At 38.4% G+C, this 23,716-nt stretch overlaps 1 pseudogene; it reads right to left on the bottom strand.

Annotated features, from left to right (window-relative positions):
* Nucleotides 1–22,223: 22,223 nt before the first annotated feature.
* On the bottom strand, nucleotides 22,224–23,204 carry LOC148122282 (glyceraldehyde-3-phosphate dehydrogenase pseudogene; annotated as a pseudogene).
* Nucleotides 23,205–23,716: the final 512 nt, after the last annotated feature.

Genomic DNA, 23,716 nt, shown 5'->3' on the forward strand with positions numbered 1-23,716 from the left:
GAGAGAGTTTTTAAAATCCAAAGCAAAGAAGCAATGCTAACAGCTTAGAAAAGAGGCCAACTTGCCTACAAAGATAGAAACACCAGAATAATACAAGATCAGCACCCCTCATCAGTAATTCCCAGAATCAGAAAAGTATGGGACAAGATAGTTAGATCCCTGAAAGAAAATAGCTGCCAACCCAAAGTACTGCATTCAACAAAGCTTTCTTTTAAAATTGATTAAAAAAAATATAGGAACATCTTAAGACAAACACACACCAAGGCAATCTATAACCATCAAGCCAGCACTGAAGAAGGAGACAGACAGCATCAATAGTGAGAGCATGAGAAGGAATAAATTTCATGAGTGGAATGAAGGAACAAAAGGCAGGAGAGAATTTATTGAGCCCAACCCAGTAAAGCAGCAAACTCCTGATGCTAACCACAGAGAAATTAGAAAATATATAATTGAAACCAACTGGACAAATGAGATTACAGGAAATACTGCACATCTTTCAGTAACCTTGAATGTAAATGGCCTCAGCTCACCAATAAAGAGACATAGATGGGCTGACTAGATTTTTTTAAAACTTAGATCCAAGTTGGCTCCAAGGAACATATCTCACTGGCAAAGGCACCCACAGACTAACTGCAAAAGGGTGGAAGCCAATTTAGTAAGTGAATAGAAAACAAAGCCAAACTGGTTTAGCTGTGTTAATATTTGATAAAGTATTCTTCAAAAAAATTAGAAGAGGTAAAGAAAGCTATTGCATATTAATAAGGACAACAACTCATCAAGAAGGCATAGCAGTTATAAATATATGCACCAAGCACAGGGACTCTGAATTTCATAGAACAAACACTAGCTGATGTCTAAGATCTACTATCCTTATAAAATATTGCTTGTTTATTTCAGTGCCACACTTGCATATCTAAACGGGTCATCCAAAATAAAAATCAAAGAAATTTCAAAGTTAAACTATGCCACAGAGCAAATAACAGATACTAGAAAATATTCCGTTCAATAGAAATGAATATGCATTCCTCTTAGCAACCTGAGGAACCTTCTCTAACACATACCATATTCTAGACCACAAATCAAGTCCTACCAACTTTAAAAGACTTAAAATAATGTCCCCTGTCACATCAATAAAACTAGACATCAATAGCATGAAAAAAAGTCCAAAAGTATGTGGAGACTGAAAATGAGACTTTATAGTTATATAGAATATAGTATGCTGTTGAAGAAACAAAAAATACATTACCAAATTTCTAGAATCAAATGAAGATGAAAACAGGGCCTACCAGAACCTGTGGGTACAAGTAAGGCAGCTGCAAAAGGAAAGTTCATAGCAATGAGTGCTTATATTTCAAAATCAGAAAGATCTCAGAAAAAGTCTAACAGTACAGCTTAAGGACATAGAAAAACAAGAAAATTCCAAGCCCAAAACCAATGGTTGGAAGAAGAAATAAATGTCAGGATAGAAACTGGTGAAATGGAAATAATAATACATGAATTAACAAAGAGTTGGTTCTTAAAAAAATAGAATTGACAAACGCTTACCAAAACTAACCAAAACATAGAAAATACCAAATAAATAATATTGGAGATTAAATAGAGGAAGTTACTACAGAGTTCAGTGAATAACAAAGAATCATTAGGGAATAATCAAAAAATTTATGTGCTGCCAAACACTGGAAAATCTAGAAGAATGAATAAATTCCTAGATACATACAGGCTACCATAATTAAATCAAGGAAATACAACAAAAACCTAAACAGAACCATAGCAGTCAATGAGATTGGACAAAGATCCTTGCAACATACAAAAGTCCAGAGGGAGTCACTGCCTTAAAGAATAGCTAATACCAACCAATGATCCTCAAACCAAAAGAGAAAGAAGACTATCAAACTCATTTTTCAAAACCAGAATTGCATAGATTCCAAACTGTATAAGGAGACAACAAAGACACTACACCAATTTCTCTGATGACCATTAATGCAAAAATTCTCAATAAAATTCTTGCAAGATGAATTTAAGAACATGTTATGAAACTCATACACAATAATCAAATTGATTTTATTCCAAAGATGCACTGTGGATTCAAGTCAAGAAGTACAATTCAATAGACATTAATATCATAAATAGACATAAGATGGTCTCAACTGATGTTAAAAAAAACTTCAATAAAGTTCACTCCCTCGCTTTCATAACAAACTCCTGAGACACAAGAAATAGAAAGAACACATTTTAACTTAATTAAAGTTGTCTATAACAAACCAACAGCAGTCGTTATACTTAGCTAGAGGAAACTGAGAGCATTTCTTCTATAATCTAGAAGAGGAAAAGGATGCTCATTCTCTCTGCTCTTATTGAATGCTTGAAGTCTTAGTAAGAATAGTAAGAGAAGAGAAAATAAAATGAATACAAATAAGAAAGGAAGAAATCAAATTATTCCTATCTATCTGCAGATGACCTGATTCTATATACTTAAGAGAATCCAAAAACTCCATCAGAAAGCTGGTGTACTTGAGAAATACTTTAAACAAAATAACAAGATGCAAAATCAGTAGTTTTTTTCTTTGTACCAAATATTAAACTGAGTCAGAAGTTGAAGGAAATATTCTATTACACAATAGTTTTATAAAATATCTAGAAATAAACCTAACCAAAAGTGAAAGATACTCTCCATTGAAGGATTGACGACACTGAGGAAGGAAATTGAAAAAGAAACTGTAGATGGAGACCTCTTGCCTGCTCATGAGCAATCAGAATTAATATGGTGAAAATACCTCTACTGCCAAAAATAACATACAAATTCAATACACTCCCAATGACATTCTTCACAGAACTACAAAACTAATCCCAAAATTTGTATAGAACCACAAAAGACCCTAAACAGAAACCCTTCACAGGAACAACGTTGCTGGATAAATCATACTATCCAATTTCAAATTATAGTGTAAAGCCACATATGAGATGGGAATGTGAAATGTCTCTCATGAGCTCATGTGTTTCAAACCTTGATTCCCAACTAGAGTCAATATTTGGGAAGGCTATGGAACCTTTAGCAGACCCTTGTTGGAAGAAATGCATCACTCGAACAGGGTTTAGAGTTCTGTAGTCTGACCCCACTTTCTGTTCTCTCTCTCTGCTTCAGGACTGCCAAGGCAATGTGATGAGCCAACCTCATGCCCCCACTGCCATAGCTGCCTTCCCCACCATGATGGCCTGCGTCCCCTCTGAAACTGTAAGCTTAACAACAACAACAACAACAAAAATCTCTTCTGGGTTACTTTACCAATGCATTATATCAAAGCGACGGGGGACGGGGGGAAGCAAGCTAAGATATCATGTGACAAAAACATCCTGGTATTGACACAAAAGCAAACATGTAGAACAATAGAAAAGGGTCAGAATTCAGAAATAAACCAAAATTAACACAGAAAGTTCAGTAGTCTTCCTGTATGCACACTACAAGCATACAAAAGAAGCTGTACCATTCACAATAACTTCACATATATCTTTGAATAAATCTAACAAATGAAGCAAAGGCTTATACAATGAAAATTTTAAGGCTGACAAAAGAAATTGAAGATGATAGCAAAAATGAACACACCTCCCATACTAATGAACTGGGTGATTAATATTGTGAAAATGTTCATCCTAGCAAAAGCAATCCACACATTCAATGTAATCGCCATTGAATTTTCAACTTAATTCTTCACAGAAATTGAAACACTAATCTTAAATTTCATGTGGAAACAAACACAAAAGATCCAGGATAGCCAAAACAATCTTAAACAACTAAAAAAAACAAAACAAAAACTGCTGGATGTATTATAATTCCCGCTTTGGATGTAAGCATAGCCTCTAAGGAAATCAATATGGAGGTTCTTCAGAACCTGAAAATAGAACTACCATACAACATAGCTCTGTCACTTTCGCCTCTCTCCAAGGGCTTTATGTCAATGTACCACAGAAATACTTGAGCATCCATTTATGTAAATGAAATGCTCACAAAAGCCAGAGAATAGAACCAACAGGTGCATGGATAAAGAAATGTGGTGCATATACATAATGGAATTTTATGGTGCCATAAAGAAAAATGAAATCATTACATTTCCTGGACAATGGACACAGACAGCACATATTCACTCTCTATGCAGAACTTAAATTTAAAGTTATACATATGCTTATGTGTGTGTGTTTCTGTCTGTGTGCATGAACAAAGACAGGGTCTTAAGGGAGGTGGGAATGAGAGGAAGCAATGGAATACATAAAATAAAAAAGAAGTGGGATTAACTAAAGAACAGAAAACCTGCGAGAGGAGGGGGAATACGGGGAGGGGAGTAGGAATGGGGATGAATAAGAACAAAATAAAATAACACGCATGAACATTCAATGATGTAACCCATTACTTTGCATGTTAAACTAAATAATTAATAAAACATTTAAAATAGATCTTTTGACATGCAAATTTTGACAAACAAAAATTTTCCTTATAAGAAGATTTTTCTATTCCTACAAACAGTATATCACAACTATTTGTCTACAAGTTTTGTATATTGGCTATCAAAATATTTTAAGATTTTAATATTGCTGAGTTATTGGTGAGTCTTTACTTAGCTGTTTGCATTTCTTTTGTGATCATCTATTTCACATATTTACTCATTTCTCCTATGAAGGAATTTACTTTTGTCTTTGCGATGAGTAGTTACACTTTATTATTATATAAATCTTGTTTGAGGGCTGCAAATATTGGTTCCCAGTTTGTCACATACACATAAGTAAAAAGTAAGTGAAATTCAATTTTATAAAAGAATGGATTTGAGGAATTTTTTATTTTTTACTTTTTTGACAAAGCTGATTTTAATCACTCTGCAATGGTACTTGTGATAGTTTGAATGAAAACGGCCCCACATAGGTTCATAGGGAGTGGCATTGTTTGCAAAGATTAGGACATGTGGTCTTGCTGGAGTAGATATAGCCTTGATGGAGGAAGTGTGTGTCACTGGGGATAGGCTTTGAGGTTTCAGAAGCTCAAGCCCGTTCCAGTGGCTCACTTTCTCTTCTTGCTGCCTGCCTATGGATCCAGCACCATATCTGACTGCCTGCCGCTATGGTTCCAACCATGCTGATAACAGACTAAACCTGTAAGCCTGTCCCAATCAAATGCTTTCCTAAGGGCTGTGGTCTTGGTGCCTCTTCACAGCAATAGAAATTCTAAGACAGTATCCAAATGCAGTGGACTGAAATAAATAAATAAATAGGAAAAGGCTAAATGATACCAGTATATATGCAGTCTCATGAGCAATCAACCCAGTAACAGACCATGCCCCGGAAAATGTCTACTCTCACTTTGACTAGAATGTCTTCTAATTCCATTATAATGAGAAAGTCACCAAAAATGAATTTAAACCAATAAAAGACAAATTTCCACATACTTTGATCACTTTTACTTGAAGGAAGATAAGATACTGTGGTAAAGCAATAGGCAGAGAACTCATGACTGAAGGGACTTTGTGGAGCTTTGAAATTCTGAGACAATGGCGTCCTTGCTGTCTTCCCAATCAAGATTTGCTTTGGTCGAGACTTTGAACCTCACATTTCTCTCATCCATTCTCTCTACCAGCACTTAGTAGTTCTAGTGAATTTTGTTTGTTTCTCTTGGAATTTTAGGCAAACAATTATAATATCTTCAAATACTGCTTTGCCTCTTCCTTTCCAGTATATGTGCCTTTTTTGTTTTGTTGCATTTCCTAGGCCCCTAAAATAATGTTGAATGACACTGTATTTGTACTTTCTTCTTTTCTCTTTTTTTTTATTTTTGAGATTATAATGTAATTTCAAATTTTCTCCTCTCCCTTTTCTCCCTCCAAACCCTTCCATTTAGCTCTCCCTACTCTCCTTCAAATTCATGGCCTCGTCTTAGATTTATTGTTAGCTTGTACATTTATGTATATACATTTATATTCCTAAACATAACATGTTAAGCCTGTGTAATGTTTCTCGCATATATTGATGGCCAACCACTTGGCAATGGACAACCAATTGGTGTGTTCTTCCCCAAAGAAGAGCACATTTTCCCAGCATTCCTCAGTTTCCATATTTCTTTGTGTAGGACTTTTGCCTGTCCACTTTGGCCTGCCTTGTTCAGCTCACATTTGAGCAGTCATGTTGGTGGGACTTTGTAGCTGTAGTTTCTGACGTTACTAGGAGACAGAATCTCACAGTAAACTCTCTGATCCTCTGGCTCTTATAATTTTCCTTTATCCTCTTCCACAAAGTTCCCTGAGCCTTAAGTGCAGAGGTGTTTTGTAGATGTATCCATTTGGACTGGGATTCACAACTCTTCATTTTGATTGGTTGTGGTTTTCTGCAGTAGACGGTATCCGTTGCAAAGAGAGGTTTCCTGATGATGGGTGAGGATCACAGTTACCTGTAAGGACAAATATTTATTGATTGTTGTTAGAGATTGTGTTCGTTTAGCAAAGCAGTGGCTGTAGATTCTCTCCTGATAATCACAGTGTCACCAGCATTGAGTAGTTGGCTAGGTTTCTAACACTAGGCATGGCTTCCCTCTTGCTTGGGTGGGTCTTAGGTTCACCACTACTATATCCTCAGGATGATCATACCATGCTGGTGGTTGTGGTTTGGGGGGATCAGCAGAGGAGGTAACTCTTGCTACCACTCAGACCCAGTGGCAACCTAACTATAAAAGTCTGTGAAGAAATCCCTGTTGCCCACCTGCCTTAGCTTCATCGTAAGGGAGTATATTTGATGTTGTTGCTACCTTCCTCTTCATCGTTGTTGCTCCTGCAACCTCTATCCTCTATTCATATCAGACTTCAGTTTTCAATGTGAAATAAATACCAGCAACTCCCCAGGAATCTTCTAAATCTTCAGCTCGAGACTGGGACTACTGAGGCATACAGTTTCATACAGTTACTGGGTTCTCTTCACTCAGATAGCTATGGTTGGGCTTCTCTATCATGTAAGCCAATCCAATAAACACTGTTTCATAGCAAGTGTCCTTTCTGTAGACTATGTTCCTCAGGGAACCTTGTTTAATGCTCTTTTGTGGCACAAACATTTTTAACTTTCATGAAGCCAAATTTATCACTTTTTTCTTGGTTATTTGTGATTCTGTTTTCATATCTAAGAAATTATTGCAAATTCCAAAGTCACAAATTTAGATCTCTATTATTGAAAGGTTTGGCTTTATACTTAAATCTTTGATCCATCTTACCTAATTTTGTACCTGGTATGAAGAAGTAACCTGATTTCATTCTTCTGTATGTTGCTACATAATTGTCCAATCAATGTTTGTTGATTCTTGTCTTGAAAGAATTGTCTAAGCCCTTGTATTGAAAACCACTGACTATATTTACTTGACATTTTCTTGGCTTCTCAGTTTTATTCCATTTATTGACAGGTCTCATCTTAAGCAAATGTAACATTGTTTTGGTTACTATAATTTTGGTATGCCTTGAAACAAGGGAGTATGATTTTTCTGAAACTCAAATTTTGTCAATAATTTTTGATTAGTCTAAGACCTTTAAACTTCCACATGAATTTTAAAATAAGTTCATGTATATCTACAAAGAAGTCAGCTATAATTTTGATAGGCATTATATTGCTTATATATGTACATGTCTGTTATGTATATCATTGTATGTTATATACTTATAGTGTTATGTAAATATATATATTTGAGAATATTAGTATACATATATATGTTTGTATATATTTTAGAGCATCTTACAGTCAATGAACATGGACTATTTTTATATAGTCCTATTTTATTTAACTTGTTTTTAATGGTGTTTTTATCATTTTCAGAGTATATCATACACTTCTTTGTTAAATTACTCCTATTTTATTCCTTGCCGTCGAATGGAACTGCAATTTCATTTTCGCTTGTCTATTGAGACTTTCTATTTCTTCTTATATCAGTTTAATCACCTACACCATCTAGAAATTATCTGTTTTATGAACATTATGTAAGTTTACAGTAGTCCTTTTATAGTTACTTTTATTGGCATATAGTCTATAACAACTCTCATTCCTAATTTTAGGGATTTGAGTCTCCCCCACTCTTGGTTATCCTAACATTTGCCAATTATGAGTATTTTGTTGAAGTGTCAGGCTTCCCAAGCTGTCCTCAAACTCCCTGTTTGTGTAGCTGAGGGTGATCTTGAGCTTCTGCTCCTTCTGATTCACATCCCCAGTGCTAGGCTTACAAGTATGAGCCATACCACCTGATTGATTTGGTGCTGGGGGTCAAACCCAGACCTTCATGCATGCTAAGAAAGTATTCTACCAACTGATCTACATCTCCAGCCCTGGAATATCAACTTTTGGGTTCATTGATTTTATTTTCCATTACACTTCATTAATTGTTATTCTCTTTGCACTGAGATTTCTCTGCATCTTCTTCCTTGGTTTCTTCAGTGTAAGGTTAAGACATTGATGTGAGAGCTTTCTTTTTGTTTTAATGTGACTGTGAAGTTTTTCACTATAATTTTATTTTATCTATGAATTATTTAGAATATATACTACTTAACTTTACAAAATAAAAGCAAATTATCCTTGAGACAATTGTGAGTTTTCTAGGCACTGTTTTTAAATTAATTTTGAGCTTAATTTTTATCATAAAACCGATTCAGTCAGTACTTTGAAATTTATTAAGTTTTGCTTTATGGTCCAAAATATAGTCCATTTTTACAAATGTTACTTTGAATACTTTAAAAGCATTTATAATATTTATGGCCTATGTTGCCACAGGGTGTAATACGAACCATGTATGTTGAAATCTGAGGGCCATGCTGAGCCAGCCCTGCCCCTCAATGGCCCTGGGATAGCTATCCTTTCTCCGCATTGTGCAGGAGAACTGTATCCCCACCATGGGAAAACTGGTCCCTCCACTCAGGAAGATGACACCACCCCTCCCCATGGACTTGGGAAAACTGACCTTGATGGCATGGGTCTAGAGAGAGCTGGCACTGTTCCTCACCTGAGGGGTACTTTTAGTGACTTAGACCAACCAGCTCAGCTACCGCCCAGACCCACAACCTGGATCCTGGGTTGGTTCGCCCTAACATCTAACCATCTTTGACCTGCTGGATAGCGTGAAGGGATTGGGCCAGTGGAACAATAACCACAGAATCTCCATGTCATGACAATAGCAGGATATCTGAGAAGAGTTTCAGTGAGGGTCCAATGACGATGGTGTGACAGAGGCCTTGAACCAGATCCATGACTCATTGCAATGAACATTTTAAAGGTGGGGCTGATTGGACAAAAGGGTATACTTCGTGACACACTGCAGCTCCCAATGCCACCAGGATGAATAAAGAGGTGTTCGAAAAATCGAGGAACCAAGGTGGTTTTTTGTTGTTTGTTTGTTTGTTTTGTTTTGTTTTTAATTAATTTGGAAGGCATGCTGCAGGGGTAAAGGATGAATATGGAGGGACTAGGAGGTGACCAATATTGGGCTGCATGATGTGAAATTCATAAAGAATAAATTAAAGAATATGTTATTTAAAAAAGCATATCTACCCCTAAGAAGGTGAGTAGAATGCCTATACATGTTCACATTTCATAAAATTTTATTCAAATTTTATCTGTTTTTAAAGATGAGTTATTCAAATATGTCATAATCACCAATTGTGGTTATGGACTCATTCCTCATTGTATTTCCATAAATTTTTGTATTATAACTTGGTTCTATATTATTAACTGAATATAAAGTTAGACTATACATCCATTTCAAGTTAATCATTTTATTATTCTACAATGTTCTTCTTCAGCTTCAAAAATAATTTGTCTTAAGGTCCATCCATTCTTTCTGATGCTAATATAATCATATCAGCTTTCTTTTGGCTAATATTTTTTCTTTTACTCTCAATTTTTTAAATTTTGTGTCCTACATATATCTTCTATAAACAGAATATAGATGAGTCTTACTTTTCATTCAGTCTGAATAACTTTTAATTAAAAAATTTAGCTAATTGATTTTAATGTAATTACTGGTATGTTCAAGTCAAATTTATCATACCTGTTCAGTTTTCTGTCCTTTTCTTCCTTTAAAAAATAGCTTCTGTTTTATTTTATGATTCCATTTTTCCATTATTATGTTGGAAATTATACACTGCTTTATTATGATAATGGTAACACTAAAAATTACCTGATGCATCCTTAGGTTTGAACTGTCTGATATTAATAGGCATTAAGCTACCTACTTAGGCAATACAAGATCATTAGGATTCTTTAGTCCCATTTACATGGCCTACTGACTTATTACACACCATTGCTGCCTTGCATTCTAATCATCTCTGTATTTTAAACACAATAACACGCTGTAATTATTTTATAGTCAGTGCTAATTTCTATTGACCTACATCATTTTCAGTGCACTTCATTATTTCTTTATCTCTATGCTTCCCTTTAAGATAATTTTCTTTCTGATTTTACAGCTGAGTTTCCTATAACAAATTTTTATATTTTTTTTCTTTTGACTAGATCAAACAAGATCAGGATGGTGTGCCCATAGACTTTGTTTTTTTTTTTTTCCTTCAAACTATGTCATTATTTTTCCTTCACTCTTGAAAGGTATTTTGTCTAAATATAGAAATCTAGGTTAGTATTTATTGTCTCCCATATAACAAAATGTCACCGTATTTCAATTAAATGGTTGGCTGTAGATCTAATTTTCATTACTGTTAAAATATTCTGCTACATTTTCCTGTGATAGTCTGTGTATTTTTATTTTGGATTTTAAGTAGTTTTTATATGGGTCTAGATTTCCTGTATTGGACTCAGAGTCTATGAGGCCTTTTTTTGTAGTTGAAAACAGATTTGTTTTCATAAAATATATTCTGATTACTGTTTCTTCTCCCCGAACTCCTACCAGATCCTTCCCACTTCCCCTTGAGTCCAAATACACATACTCCTTCTATCATTAGAATGCAGATACTGTAACTGGGGCCTTCTTTCCCACTCGCTAGTCCCCAAGCCATTTATAAAATCATCATTTGGAGGTTTAATATTAATTAAAATCATTTCGAAGATGGTTGAAGTCTCTCCCAACTCTACCTTTTTTCTCCCTATATTCAATTTGCCTTTCCTGTCCAGCTCTATTCTGCCCTGCCATGGGCCAAAGCAGCTTTATTCATCAACCAATAAAAGCAGCATATACTTGCAGAGTACAGAAGGGCATCCCACATCAAGTCATCAAGAAACAAAAAATAATCACACTGAAAACAAGCCAGAACAGGATGAAACAAATGGGAATGGGGTAGGGAAGAGCCAAAGAAGAAGCATGAGAAACAAATAGATGCAGAGGCACACAGAAATTCCATTTTTTTAAAAAAAAAGTCATAATATATAAGCAAAGGACCTGTAAGGTTAAAAAAAGTTTAAAAAAATAAATCAAAGCCAAAACCTCAAAAAAAAAACCCACTGATTTTATTTTAGTTTTGTGATGGTCATCCACTACTGGGCATGGCGCCTGACCTTACATATGGTTTATATATCCAGTAAGAATCCACTGAAGAAAACTGGTTTTTCCTTTGCAAGTGGTTATCAATTGGAGATAGCTTATAGGTTAAGGATGGGAGCACAGGGATTTCTTACATCTGGAATTGGTGTGGTTCATGGTTGCTAGCAAGCTCCCCTGATACTTTCTCCTCCACTCTCCCCACCCTCTCCTTAGAACCTCCACTGGTGTTTCCTGCTTTTCTTGTACTTCTACTGCATTTCCTATTTTTGTTCATCTCTTTTGCTGGACTTCTGTCTTTTCACCTATACTCCAACCCACTGATTATGTCAAATAAATGAAATATTAATGATATTAAGCCCACAGGGTGAGTTCTTTGGTTCTTTCTTTAAGTTTCATAATTTTTATATATCATTATTGGTTATAATAATTTTCAGCCATAATAAAATTCAGATATTAAACATCTTGTTTATTATCTCCTTAAATCTACTAAACACAGTTGCCTTAAAGTCTGCCTTCTTCTACATTTTAATTAGACAGACCCAGATACTGCACCACTTTAGACAAAAATATCTAAAAACAAGTCCACGTATTATTTTTTTCTGAAGAGGAATCCGAGATTCAAAACAGTGTGATAGTATATAAAGAGCCAAGAATCAAATTCAAAGATCCTAAACCTCAAACTTGTGCTCCTTCCCTTCTTTCTACAAAGATGTCCAAGTTCTAAGTCCAAGTGTCTACGCAAACCAGAGTCCAAAAATGGTAATAAAGATTCATTACACAAGAGTAAGATTCTGTTCTATGATTCATTCTCATCAGATACCATGAAAGCATATATAGTCAAAGGCTGCTCATTTGTTCCTGGCCACCCAGAACCGAAATAACCACGCAGAAATGATATTATTCACAATATTGTTTGGCCAATAGCTTAAACATATTTTTAGCTGGCTCTTATATCTTAACTCATATCCATTAACCTGTGCATAACCACAACAGCATGGCCTACTGGCAAAGTTCCAGCTAGCTCTAGTGGGGGTATCTGTCTCCTGCAATAGCTACATAGCTTCTCATTGACTCTGCCTTCTTTATCCTAGCATTCAGTTTAGTTTTCCCACCTACCTCTATTCTGCAAAGCCACTGGCAGAAACAGCTTTATTAATTAACCAATAAAAGCAACACATATACAGAAGGACTTCCCAGATCATTTCCCCTTTTCTGTCTAAATGGAAAGGAAGGTTTTAACTTTAACATAGCAAGATTACATACAACAAAATAGTTATCAAGCAAGAATTATAGCTATAATATTTAGTCCACTTACATTTGGAAAATTAAGGAAAATACTCTATCATCTATCCTATCTTTGTGAATCTAAAGTTGTACATCTAATCTATCTTTTATAATTATAACTATCTTTCTTCAACTCCATCAAAGACTACGGAAGAATATAATATTACCTAAGTAAACAGGAGGTGCATTATAAGCAACTTCGAAAACTCTAGAATTGACAGAGACATCTTGCTGCCTGGACAGTTACCCAAAGTTCTTCAGTAACATTGGGGCATCCAATCTTCAGCCTACAGGTCCATAGCATCCAGCAGACTTATCCATGAAGCAGGAAATTTGAAGATCTGTTCTGCCTTGTAATGCAAAGTCCATCAGTTGCTTTCTACTGTGTCCTATAGAATGTCTGACAGACTCTTTCATGAAGCAGGAACCCCAAAGGACCATCTCACCTTTAGGCAAGTTCAACACTCACTTTTCTGTGGGTCCTGCATGTCCAGTTCATATAGCATAACATCAAGCAGTCTAGGCAAAAGCAGTTTATTGCCCAAATGGCTAGCAAACTCCATAAGGAGCCTCTTTGATGCCTATCATCCTCTTGAAGTAGATTGGTGCTGCTAGGAGAAGATGTGTCTCATTATCATGAAAAGCCCTAACTTCTTAAAACATTTTAAATGTCATATTCTGTAGGTCTTTGAAAGGTTTGAAGATTGTCTATCTAACTGAAATATATTTCTATATATTTAGAAAACCTAACTAACATGACTACAAACTTGACTATTATAGATGACTATATAGTAACCTGTATTTCTTAATTATATATTACATTTTTAAATGAACTGCACAAACATAATCAAGAGAAGAAATATACATATAACAAATATACATATAAATATACATAAAACAAAATTGACCTAAAATTTGTATTGATAGACTAAGACCCATACTAATGCAAAGTATTCATATCTATAGCATATCCCCCCCTTAATTGTAAGCAAACATTTATAAACAATCATTTAGGGAATTTGGGCATTGTTGTAAGACTATTTCCTGTTGATTGGTGGCACTATTAATCAAGTGTGCCATGGGGTATCCTGTGTGGTAGGTCCATCTCAGCCAGCAGTCCTGAAGCCATTATGGATGATGGACCATTTAGGCCATTGTTTTAGAAGGTCTTATTTGATCAAGCCACATTAGTCTAGAAGAAATGCACAGGTTCTCATCCTCTGTGAAAACAAAAGTAGAACCTCTTTTCCAAAGCAACATACTCTTGACCAAATTTTGAAGTCAGGATACCTTTGAGATATATATATATTGGTTTAGTTTAGCAGTCCATACAATGAAATGTCTCTCTGCACTTAGTTCACTCATAGTCAAAAACTTTAAAGAAAACACAATAATATACATAACCCAGACTCTTTGCACATATTCCATCTTTCCATGACTTATTTTTCTTAGTCTATTACTTTTTCTACAAGTGTATTATTTATTTTATTATATTTACTCCTTTAACCTTTGACTGTCTGTACTCTCTTATATTATTATTGTCTATACTCTTTTTGCTCTCTCTCAAGCCTATGTACATTTATCCAACACTGTTACTCAGCTAGAGGTCTTTTTCATCTGAATCTATCTTCATTTCATATCTGTAATTATTTTTTAACCAGGAGCACTTCTTTTTAATGCTAAGCAGGTATGGCTAGGACCAACTCCACAGTCCTGCCTGTTGACTCTGCCCAGTCCTACATGGCGGAGGCATGTTTGCTGCCTCTGAGAGCCAAACTCACAGCCCCATTTTCAGGCACACAGTGGGTCTATGTTGCCATTAAGCAAGTTGTATCATTCTGCCCACAAACCCAATTTAAGTGCTTTATAGCCAGACCTCCCAAAAGAGTCAGAATCATTCATGCTGGTGAGCCAGAAAGCCACCATTTTTAAAGAAGCTGTGTAATTTTTGCCACTAAAGCTGAATCAGGAAACCTCTTAAAGGAGCCATGTCTCTGCTTGGTGGCAGCAAACGGAGCAAGAAGCTGCATTAAACTGTGTGTGTGTGTGTGTGTGTGTGTGTGTGTGTGTGTGTATGTGTATGTGTCTAGAATTCCTTCCCAAACTCGCTCAGATTTTAAGTGGATTTAGCTGGCATACATTGGTGCACCAATCTGTTGATGGAGGCTGATCATTTGTCTTCCCAGCAATAACCACACAGAAACTATATTATTTATAATACTGTTTGACCAATAGCTTAAGCGTATTGCTAGCTAGCTCTTATATATTAAATTAACCCATTTCTATTAATATTATGTATTGCCACATAGGGTTCTGGCCTACTGGTAAAGTTCTATCCTGCGTCTGTCTCCTGCGGTGGTTCCATAGCTTCTCCTTGACTCCGCCTACTCTCTCTTCCTCTATCTGCTTAGAATTCCCATCTTGCCCTATTCTGCTAAGTCACTAACTAAAATAGCCTTATTCATTAACCAATAAAAGTAACACATATGCAGAAGGACTTCCCACACCAAGTATACATTCTGAATGTTTTCTCTTTCTCATGTACCACCCCATATTTATTTCTCTGCCACTCAGTGTTGCCTGGGTTTATTTTGCTGTTGCTGGCCTTATTTTGTCTTTCAATGCTAGGTTACATTTATCATGGTGGGGAAGTCACAGCAGCCAGAACTGGCCACACTTCATTCATAATCAAGAAGCATGCTTGCTAGTGTTTATATTTCCTCTGCATAACGTTTAGGATTTTATCCCTGAGGAATGATGGCAACAAACAGAGCTAGGCATGAAGTAGGCATGTCTTCCTACATCAGTAGTATAATCAAAATAATCCCTCTGCAGGCATGGCCAGAGAACCAGCTTCCATAGGATTCTAGCTCCTGAGCAAATTGATGATCATAACTAGCCATCAAAATTACCCAGTGGTTTTCAATTATCTATCACACCGTTCCAATCCTAACAAATATAATAACTAAATCAAACATGGTTTATGTCCCATGGGATCTTCATTTCAGTGGGAGGTAAACAATAAACATGTAAGAAAATATATGATAATTACAGGAAGTAATGACATTGATGTGATAGACTGTCTTACAGAGTAAATTGTGATAGAGGTTGACTTTAATTAAGTAGTCAGGATGAGATGACCTGCAATCTGCAATCTGAATGAGAAAGTGTTTTATTCAGAAGAAAGAGAAAATATTGGTGACATGGGATGTACTTCTGTATATGTGTTGTTTTTATTCGTTGATAAATAAAGCTGTTTTGGCCAATGGGGGCTGGAGAAATGGCTCAGAGGTTAAGAGCACTGACTGTTCTCCCACAGGTCCTGAGTTCAACTCCTAGCAATCACATGGTGGCTCACAACCATCTTTTATAAGATACCAGGGTTAGAGAAATAACTCAGCAGTTTAAATTGCTTGTTGCACAAGCAGAAGGAGCAGCGTTCAGATCCCCAGAAACTACAGAAATGCTGGATGAGTGTGGTTGTTAAAAATTCCAATATCCAAAAGCAAAGAGAGAGCATCCCAGAGCAAGCTGGCTAGCACTATCCCATTAGCATATTCTAAGCATGACAGAGACACCAATTTAAAGAATAAGGCAAACAGGTTAATGGAAGAAGATTCAACCTCAGTAACTGTGTGAGCACACGTGCATGTGTGCGCACACACGCACAGACACACACACACATACACACACACACACAGACACACACTTACACACATTCTCACACATGCACACTCCCTGGGGGTGGGATATCCAGGAGGCCGAAAAGAGGGTGATAAGAAGAGAGAGGAGCTGGAGCTACAGGCAATTGTGAGTTGTGTGAATGGTGCTGGCAATGAAACTCTGGCCCTCTGCAGGAGAACAAGTGCTCTTACCCACTGAGCCATCTCTCTAGCTCCATAGGTAGTATTTGTGACAACATTTAACCTTCTACTATAAGACATTTAAAACTTAAAAAATATGTATTATGTCTTTTCAGATTTGAGAAAACAAACAGCATAGAATTGTTATTTGGGTAAGTGGGGAAAGAAAACAGTAAGCTTTGTAGTCCTTTCATGTGAAAGGAATGAAGCTACATCCCAGGCCACAAACCACCAAGAGCATCTGTGACAATCATGTAGTCTCACACCACATGAAGCAGATGCATAAGAGTTCAGGGAACGATGGCAGCTGAAGAAAAGTCAGTGCAGGAACCCAAAGCAGAAACTGAAGCATAAGTCATGGGAAAACCCTACTTCCTGACTTTTTCTCCCTGACTTGGCTCTCATTTGGCCCAGGACCACCCGCCCAGGACCACCTGCCCAGGGGTTGCAGTGTCTACATAGGGTTATGCACTTCCACATCAATCAACAATCAAGAAAACATTTCAAAGACATTCTCTCCGGCCAGTCTGATGGAGGCAACCTCTCATCTGCAATTGCCTCTTCCTAGGGATGTCTAGGTTCATGTGAAGTTGACAAAAACCAACCCTAACACCCTTCCTCCCCAGTCTATATTGGTGCATATTAAAATTTGAAAATCACAGCTACAGAGACCTAAACAGCTAGAACACGTCAAAAAGATTCAATGTCCCCTAGGGGATAGACTGAATTTCTTATTGCCCCAGATATGATGATGAATCTCATTATAGCAAATACACACTGACCTTGTTTTAACTGATGATAATAGCAGTCAAGACAGACTCTTGACTAATGAGATTTCACAGGGTTAAAAACAGTCTGGCAAAGATGCCCTTCTCAACTCTCTCTACCTTAATTTTTTGAAGCCATTGCATTGATTAGAATTCTCACCTCTTCATCCTGGAACATATGCTCACTGGAGTGTATTTTTGCATCTCCCATGTGTGTGTACATATTTGTTTGCTTGGTAAATGAATTAACCAGGTCATGAGACCAGTATCTCAGAAATGTCATCTCCATCTCCAGCCTGATACGGCTGGCTGAGGAAGTGGTAGCAACTTCTGGTCCATTGGGAACTTCCTTGGGACCCTGACTTACTCAATCCATCCAGCCCTGTTTCAAGGTAGACAATGACCCACAATTCTGCACATCCAAGCTATCGCCACACCCCTGAGGCAAAGGATTGTAATTGAGAAATCTCATCATGACTGTCACTGTACCCAGGGCCCAGCATCCTGTCAAGGTTTGAGATCAAGTTCGGTTTTGAAAAGAGCAAAGAGAACAACATAATTTAAAAATCAAAGAAATTCATTTTAGTAGTAAAAGGTTAACAGGCTTTAGGAGGAGCCATTTTTAATCACCCTCGTCTAGACTCTATCACCAGAATCACCAGCCTCGGAGTGAAATATGGCCCAACTGCCGCCACCAAACAGCTCCTAAAGACTGTTGTATTTAATCATGTCTGTGCACCACTTATGGATTTTCATTATGATTCCCGATGCTGTTGCGCTGGGTAAAATATTAATATCCATAGTAATGATGCATGAAGCTTGGAGTGTAATTTCTTCACTCTTCTTGTCTGATATTAAATTGTTACCACTTTATCATTTGTGTAGAACTGCACGTTTCAATTAATCTTTCCATATCAGCAGCCCTGATTAATATAGATCATGATTCATAAGCTTATCGTCACTATAGTTTTAACAGATCATTTATAAAGATCTTAAATTTCAGGGTCTGGGAGGCGCAGCTGCTGTGTCCAATGTGCCTCTTTATTCTCTCTTCCAGCAGCACTGCTACACACCGGCTGTCATCTCCTGTTGAATAATTAATTCCAGGAAACCAAATTTGCCCAAGGGGGGTGAGAATAACGGGACTGGCAATTGGCAGTATAGTTTGCTCACCTTTCCATGCCCAGCCCGGATGTTGCCTGCTCATCATTGGCTCTGGGGGATTAACCACAGGTGGGGGGTGGAGGATTGGCTGCAATAGACTGGCCCAGCCAACACAGCCATTCCAGAATAGTTGTTGAGGTTTGATGGAGTGTTGGATAACGTCCCAGGCAGCTGTTATTGCTTGCATGAATCTACAGACCTCATCAGGTCTGGCGTGATGCCTTATGCTGGTCCTGGAATACAGTCTAAACTCGGCTAAGTATAAGATAGGGGTAAGCTGTCAAAGCAGTGAGAGGCCCTCAGACATTCTAATGCATACTAAAGGTTTGGGAAACTTCATGAGAAGAGGTTACTGAAGCTCAGAAAAGGTTTAGGGCCTGTAGATACGTGGTCCATCCTCAGTAGCTTGGGAGTCTTAGCCAGATGCTACAACTGTACTGCTTCTGAGTCACTATGATGCTGAGATGGACCTGTGAAGACTCTCAAGAGAATAGCCCCCTCTTAAGGCAGAAAGAAAGAGAAAAAGAAAGTGCCCCTCACTGACTTTGGCCTGAACTAAAGCTTGATTTTCATAGCTCAAATTTCTCAAAAAAAATATACAAATATAAGGAAAATATTTAGCTATAAAGTTCTAAAAGTATCTATTCTGGTAAGTAGAAACTGGTCTTATAACGGTTAAAATGGTGACATTGTGATGACTTCAAAGTCTAAATATCTTGTTGTAACCTCAATTAGATGAAATATTTTTATTTACTTGGTCTGAATAAACTTAAGCTCTTTGCTAGTATTGCTTTGTGCATCTTTTCTTACATGACTTCTATGGGAAATGCGTTGTCTTAGCCCTAGGCTTGGGTCTGTATCTGCTACACTCTGACTGTGTCTTTCCAAAATTTATATTAAAGCTTAATCTCCACTATTCTAGTGTTAAAAAATCAGATCTTCAGAGGAATGATTAATGATGGCACTGCCCTTTTGGGTAGATTAATGCCTTAAGAACGGGCCTGTGGAAACTAGCCTGGTTGTTTACACTTTCCCTTCCGCCATAAGAGGACACCAGTCTCAAGGCACCATCCTAGACAGAGACTGAGGACAGATGTCCAACCTGCTACCCTATTCATCATGACCCCAGCCTCCAGAATTATTAGGGAAGACATTACCCTCCTAAATTGACCAACCTCAAGTATTTTGTTGGGGTAGCACACACGAACTAAGGTGATGCCTTAATCCACATTCTGCCAAAGGGTCACCTTGAGACAAGATGAGTGGTTCACTTGGGCAGAGATTGAGGCATGGAAGGCCAGACAGATGGGAAAGACTACATTATCCAACATTATTCAATTTTTCCACTGCGAGCAACTGGAGGATGCTAGAAAACTCTAGAACATGCCTCAGCAATACTTCAGTGGTACAGCAAGGAAATCAGGCTACTTATTCATGAAGCCACCATCTATTACTGAGAGAAGAGTTGGTTTCTGAAGAATGAACTCTCCCGCATTCAACGCTGACAGATCCTGTGTCTCTGCAGAGTCATTCCTGCCGTCACAAAGAGCAGTTCTCAGATGGACAGGTGGGGATTCTCAGTCTGTATCAGACGAGGTGAGACCAGGAGAAAACGAGGGCCAATGGCCCTTTCTGCATCTACTCTGGAGACACGCTTTCTTTGTTTACTCATTAAGTAAAGTAGTTATCAAAGTGTTTCTTATATCTAACACTCTACAGATAGGAGACAGGAGTTACCGAGAAGCCCATGAAAACTATAACATTTCAAGAGTTCATTTTATTCTTTGAGAATTTCATACAACGCCCTTTGATCATGTCCTTCTCCCCCAATGCCTTCCAGATTCACCCCCACATTGATACCCACTCAACTTCATGTTCTCTTTTTTCTTTTAGCCCATAAAATCCAATTTGTGCTATCCAAATACCCGTAAATGTGGGATTTGTCCTAGCGTGTGGTCACTACTTACTGGGGCTCATATCCATAAAGAAAACTGACTTTCCCTCTCCCGGCAGCTATCAAATACCCGTTGCTTCTCAGGTAGGGGTGGGACTTTGTGCCCACCTCCTCCTCTCCATACTGGGATTTTTGCCTAGCTTGAGTTTGTTCAGGTCCTCTGCATGCAGTCACAATCGCTGCAAGTTTATATGTGTACCCACCCACTTGTTCCTGGAAAACGGTCCTTGTAGTCATCCATCTCCTCTTCCACAATGATCCCTGAGCTTAGGAAGGCTGCGCTGGGGACTGGTTCAATGTCCCATTTGTGGGTGATTATTACACAGTCCCGTATTCTTGTGCCTTTCCAGTTGTGCCACACTCTTGAAGAAGAAGCTTTTCTGCTGAGGATCGAGAGACTCACTATCTACGGGTATAGACACAAGTCACTATGAGTTCTTTTAATAGTATGTCCATTTAGCAGCATAATTGTAGTAGGTTTCCCCCTAAGTGCCTATGGCATACCTATTCCAAATAACAGTACCAAGAATGGATTTTAGCTCATGAAGATGCTTAAATCCAAGCTTGATTGCTCCCATCATATTCATGCCGCTTCTGCAGCAGTGGGCACATCTTGCCAGGATGCTTGCTACTGCAGCACACAGGGTCTGAAGATGGGTGAGACTGATGACTACTTTTCTCCTTCCAGCAGCCTGCACAGCACCTTCCAGCACTATGAAAGCTAAGCAGTAGGAATGAAGCTTCAAAGTCTGCACCACCTTGCTTTCTCCATGCTTTATGACTCAGTATTATGTATCTTCAGCAGTACGGTCTTACTATCAATTTTTGGGATGTGTCTTAGTTAGGGTATCTATAACTATGCTAAAACACCAGGACCAAAGGCAAGTTGTAGAGAAAATAGCTTATTTCAACTTACAACTCTCAAGCCACAGTCTATCACTGAGGGGAGTTAGGGCAGGAACTGAAGAAGGAACCTGTAGGCAGGAACTGAAGCAGGAATCTGTAGGCAGGAACTGAAGCAGAGGCCAAGGAATAATGCCACTCACTGGATTTTCCCCTCACGGCTTGCTCAGCCTGTTCCTTTATACACCCCAAGACCATGTGCCCAGGAGTGGCACCATCTCCCATGGGCTGGTCCCATTCATATCAATTAATTAATTGATATTAATCAAGAAAACACTCTGTAGGCTTGTCCAGGCTATAGACAATCTGGAAGGAGGCATTTCCTCGCTTGGGGTTCCTTATCTCAAATATGTCTAAGTTTATATCAAATTAAAAATATCCGAACAGCACAGATGGTAACCAAGATCACCGACAATGTACTGTAATGTTTGAAGGTCTGTGGTACCTCTCTGGCTAACAACTCAAAAAGATGCGGCCCATTCCTGGAAGTGGGGTTATTATTTGCTAGCATGTGGTGTCTAGGGTATTTTCCCACCATTATAGGGTAACCCCATTTAAACTCTTTCTATATCTGTGTATATTTTATTTTATTTTTTTAAGAGGGGATGCAGTGAGCTTTATTGATGGTGTTCAAGAGAGTAGGGCTCCCTAAGCCCCTCCTGCTATCTGGGGGTCTGGGATGGAAACTGTGAGGGAGACGTTCAGTGTCATGGGTTGAGTTAGGACAGGGACTGCTTAGCAGCCGAGGGCCTCTCTCTTTGCTGTGTCCTTGCTGGAGTGGGTGGTCCAGGCCAGGCTTATTACTCATTGGAAGCCATGTAGGCCATGAGGTCCACCACTCTGTTGCTGTAGCCCAACTCATTGTCGTACCAGGAAATGAGCTTTACGAAGTTGTCATTGAGAGCAATGCCAACCCCAGCACCAAAGATGGAAGAGTGGGAGTCACTGTTAAAGTCGCAGGAAACAACCTGGTCCTCAGTGTAGCCCAGGATGCCCTTTAGTGGGCCCTCGGATGCCTGCTTCACCACCTTCTTGATGTCGTCATACTTGGCAGCTTTCTCCAGGCAGCATGTCAGATCCACGACGGACACGTTGGGGGTAGGAACACGGAAGGCCATGCGGTGAGTTTCCTGTTCAACTCTGGGATGACTGCCCACAGCCTTGGCAGCGTCAGTGGATGCAGGAATGATGTTCTGGGCAGTGCCGCGGCCGTCTTGCCACAACTTCCCAGAGGGGCCATCCACAGTCTTCTGGGTGGCCGTGATGGCATGGACTGTGGTCATGAGTCCTTCCACAATGCCAAAGTTGTCATGGATGACCTTGGCCAAGGGAGCTAAGCAGTTGGTGGTACAGGAAGCATTGCTGACAATCTTGAAGGAATTGTCATACTTGTCATGGTTCACACCCATCACAAACATGGGGGCATCCGCAGAAGGGGCAGAGATGATGATCCTTTTGGCCTCACCCTTCAAGTGGGCCCCAGCCTTCTCCACGGTGGTGAAAACACCAGTCGACTCCACAACATACTCGGTGCCAGCATCACCCCATTTGATGTTGGCGGGATCTTGTTCCTGGAAGATGGTGATGGCCTTCCTGTTGATGACAAGCTTCACATTCTCAGCCTTAACTGTGTCTTTTAACTTGCCGTGGGTGGAGTCATACTGGAACATGTAGATCATGTAGTTGAGGTCGATGAAGGGGTCATTGATGGCAACAACGTCCACTTTGCCAGAAGTGAAGGCAGCCCTGGTAACCAGGCGTCCAATACGGCCAAATTGCATGAAAAAAGTGGCTGTCTCTAGAACAGGGAGGAGCACATCTGTGTATATTTTAGAAAGTGACTACAATGGTAGGTTCCCATATGGCTTTTCATAAGGTCTTTATCTTAGTTATCTCTCATCATAGTCTGTCCTCCCATCCCCCTCTTCACTTAATCCTTCCTGTTCCATAATTCCTTTCCCTCCTTTTATATCAATGCACCCTATCTCCCCTCCTCCTAATGACCCCTCCTGATGGCCTCTCATTGTTTTTCTAACTTTATGGGTATTCGGAGTGAAACACGTGTATCTAAAGATTCAAAGCTAGTAGCCACACATGAAAGAAAACATGCACTATTTGTCTTCTCTGGTCTGGGTTACTGGAAGTGGCTTTTAAGGTAATCTACAGAAATGTTTTAGATGCTTATGGTTTTACTCCAGTCTTTTTTGAATGATTCTACTAACATCCAATTCAACAGCTTTTTTTCAGCGACTCACCTTTAGCAAATCAAAAGCATTCAATTTAATGTTCAAAG

The sequence above is a fragment of the Myodes glareolus genome, chromosome 4, assembly GCF_982192425.1.
Source record: "Myodes glareolus chromosome 4, mMyoGla1.1, whole genome shotgun sequence".
In the NCBI taxonomy this organism is placed as follows: domain Eukaryota; kingdom Metazoa; phylum Chordata; class Mammalia; order Rodentia; family Cricetidae; genus Myodes; species Myodes glareolus.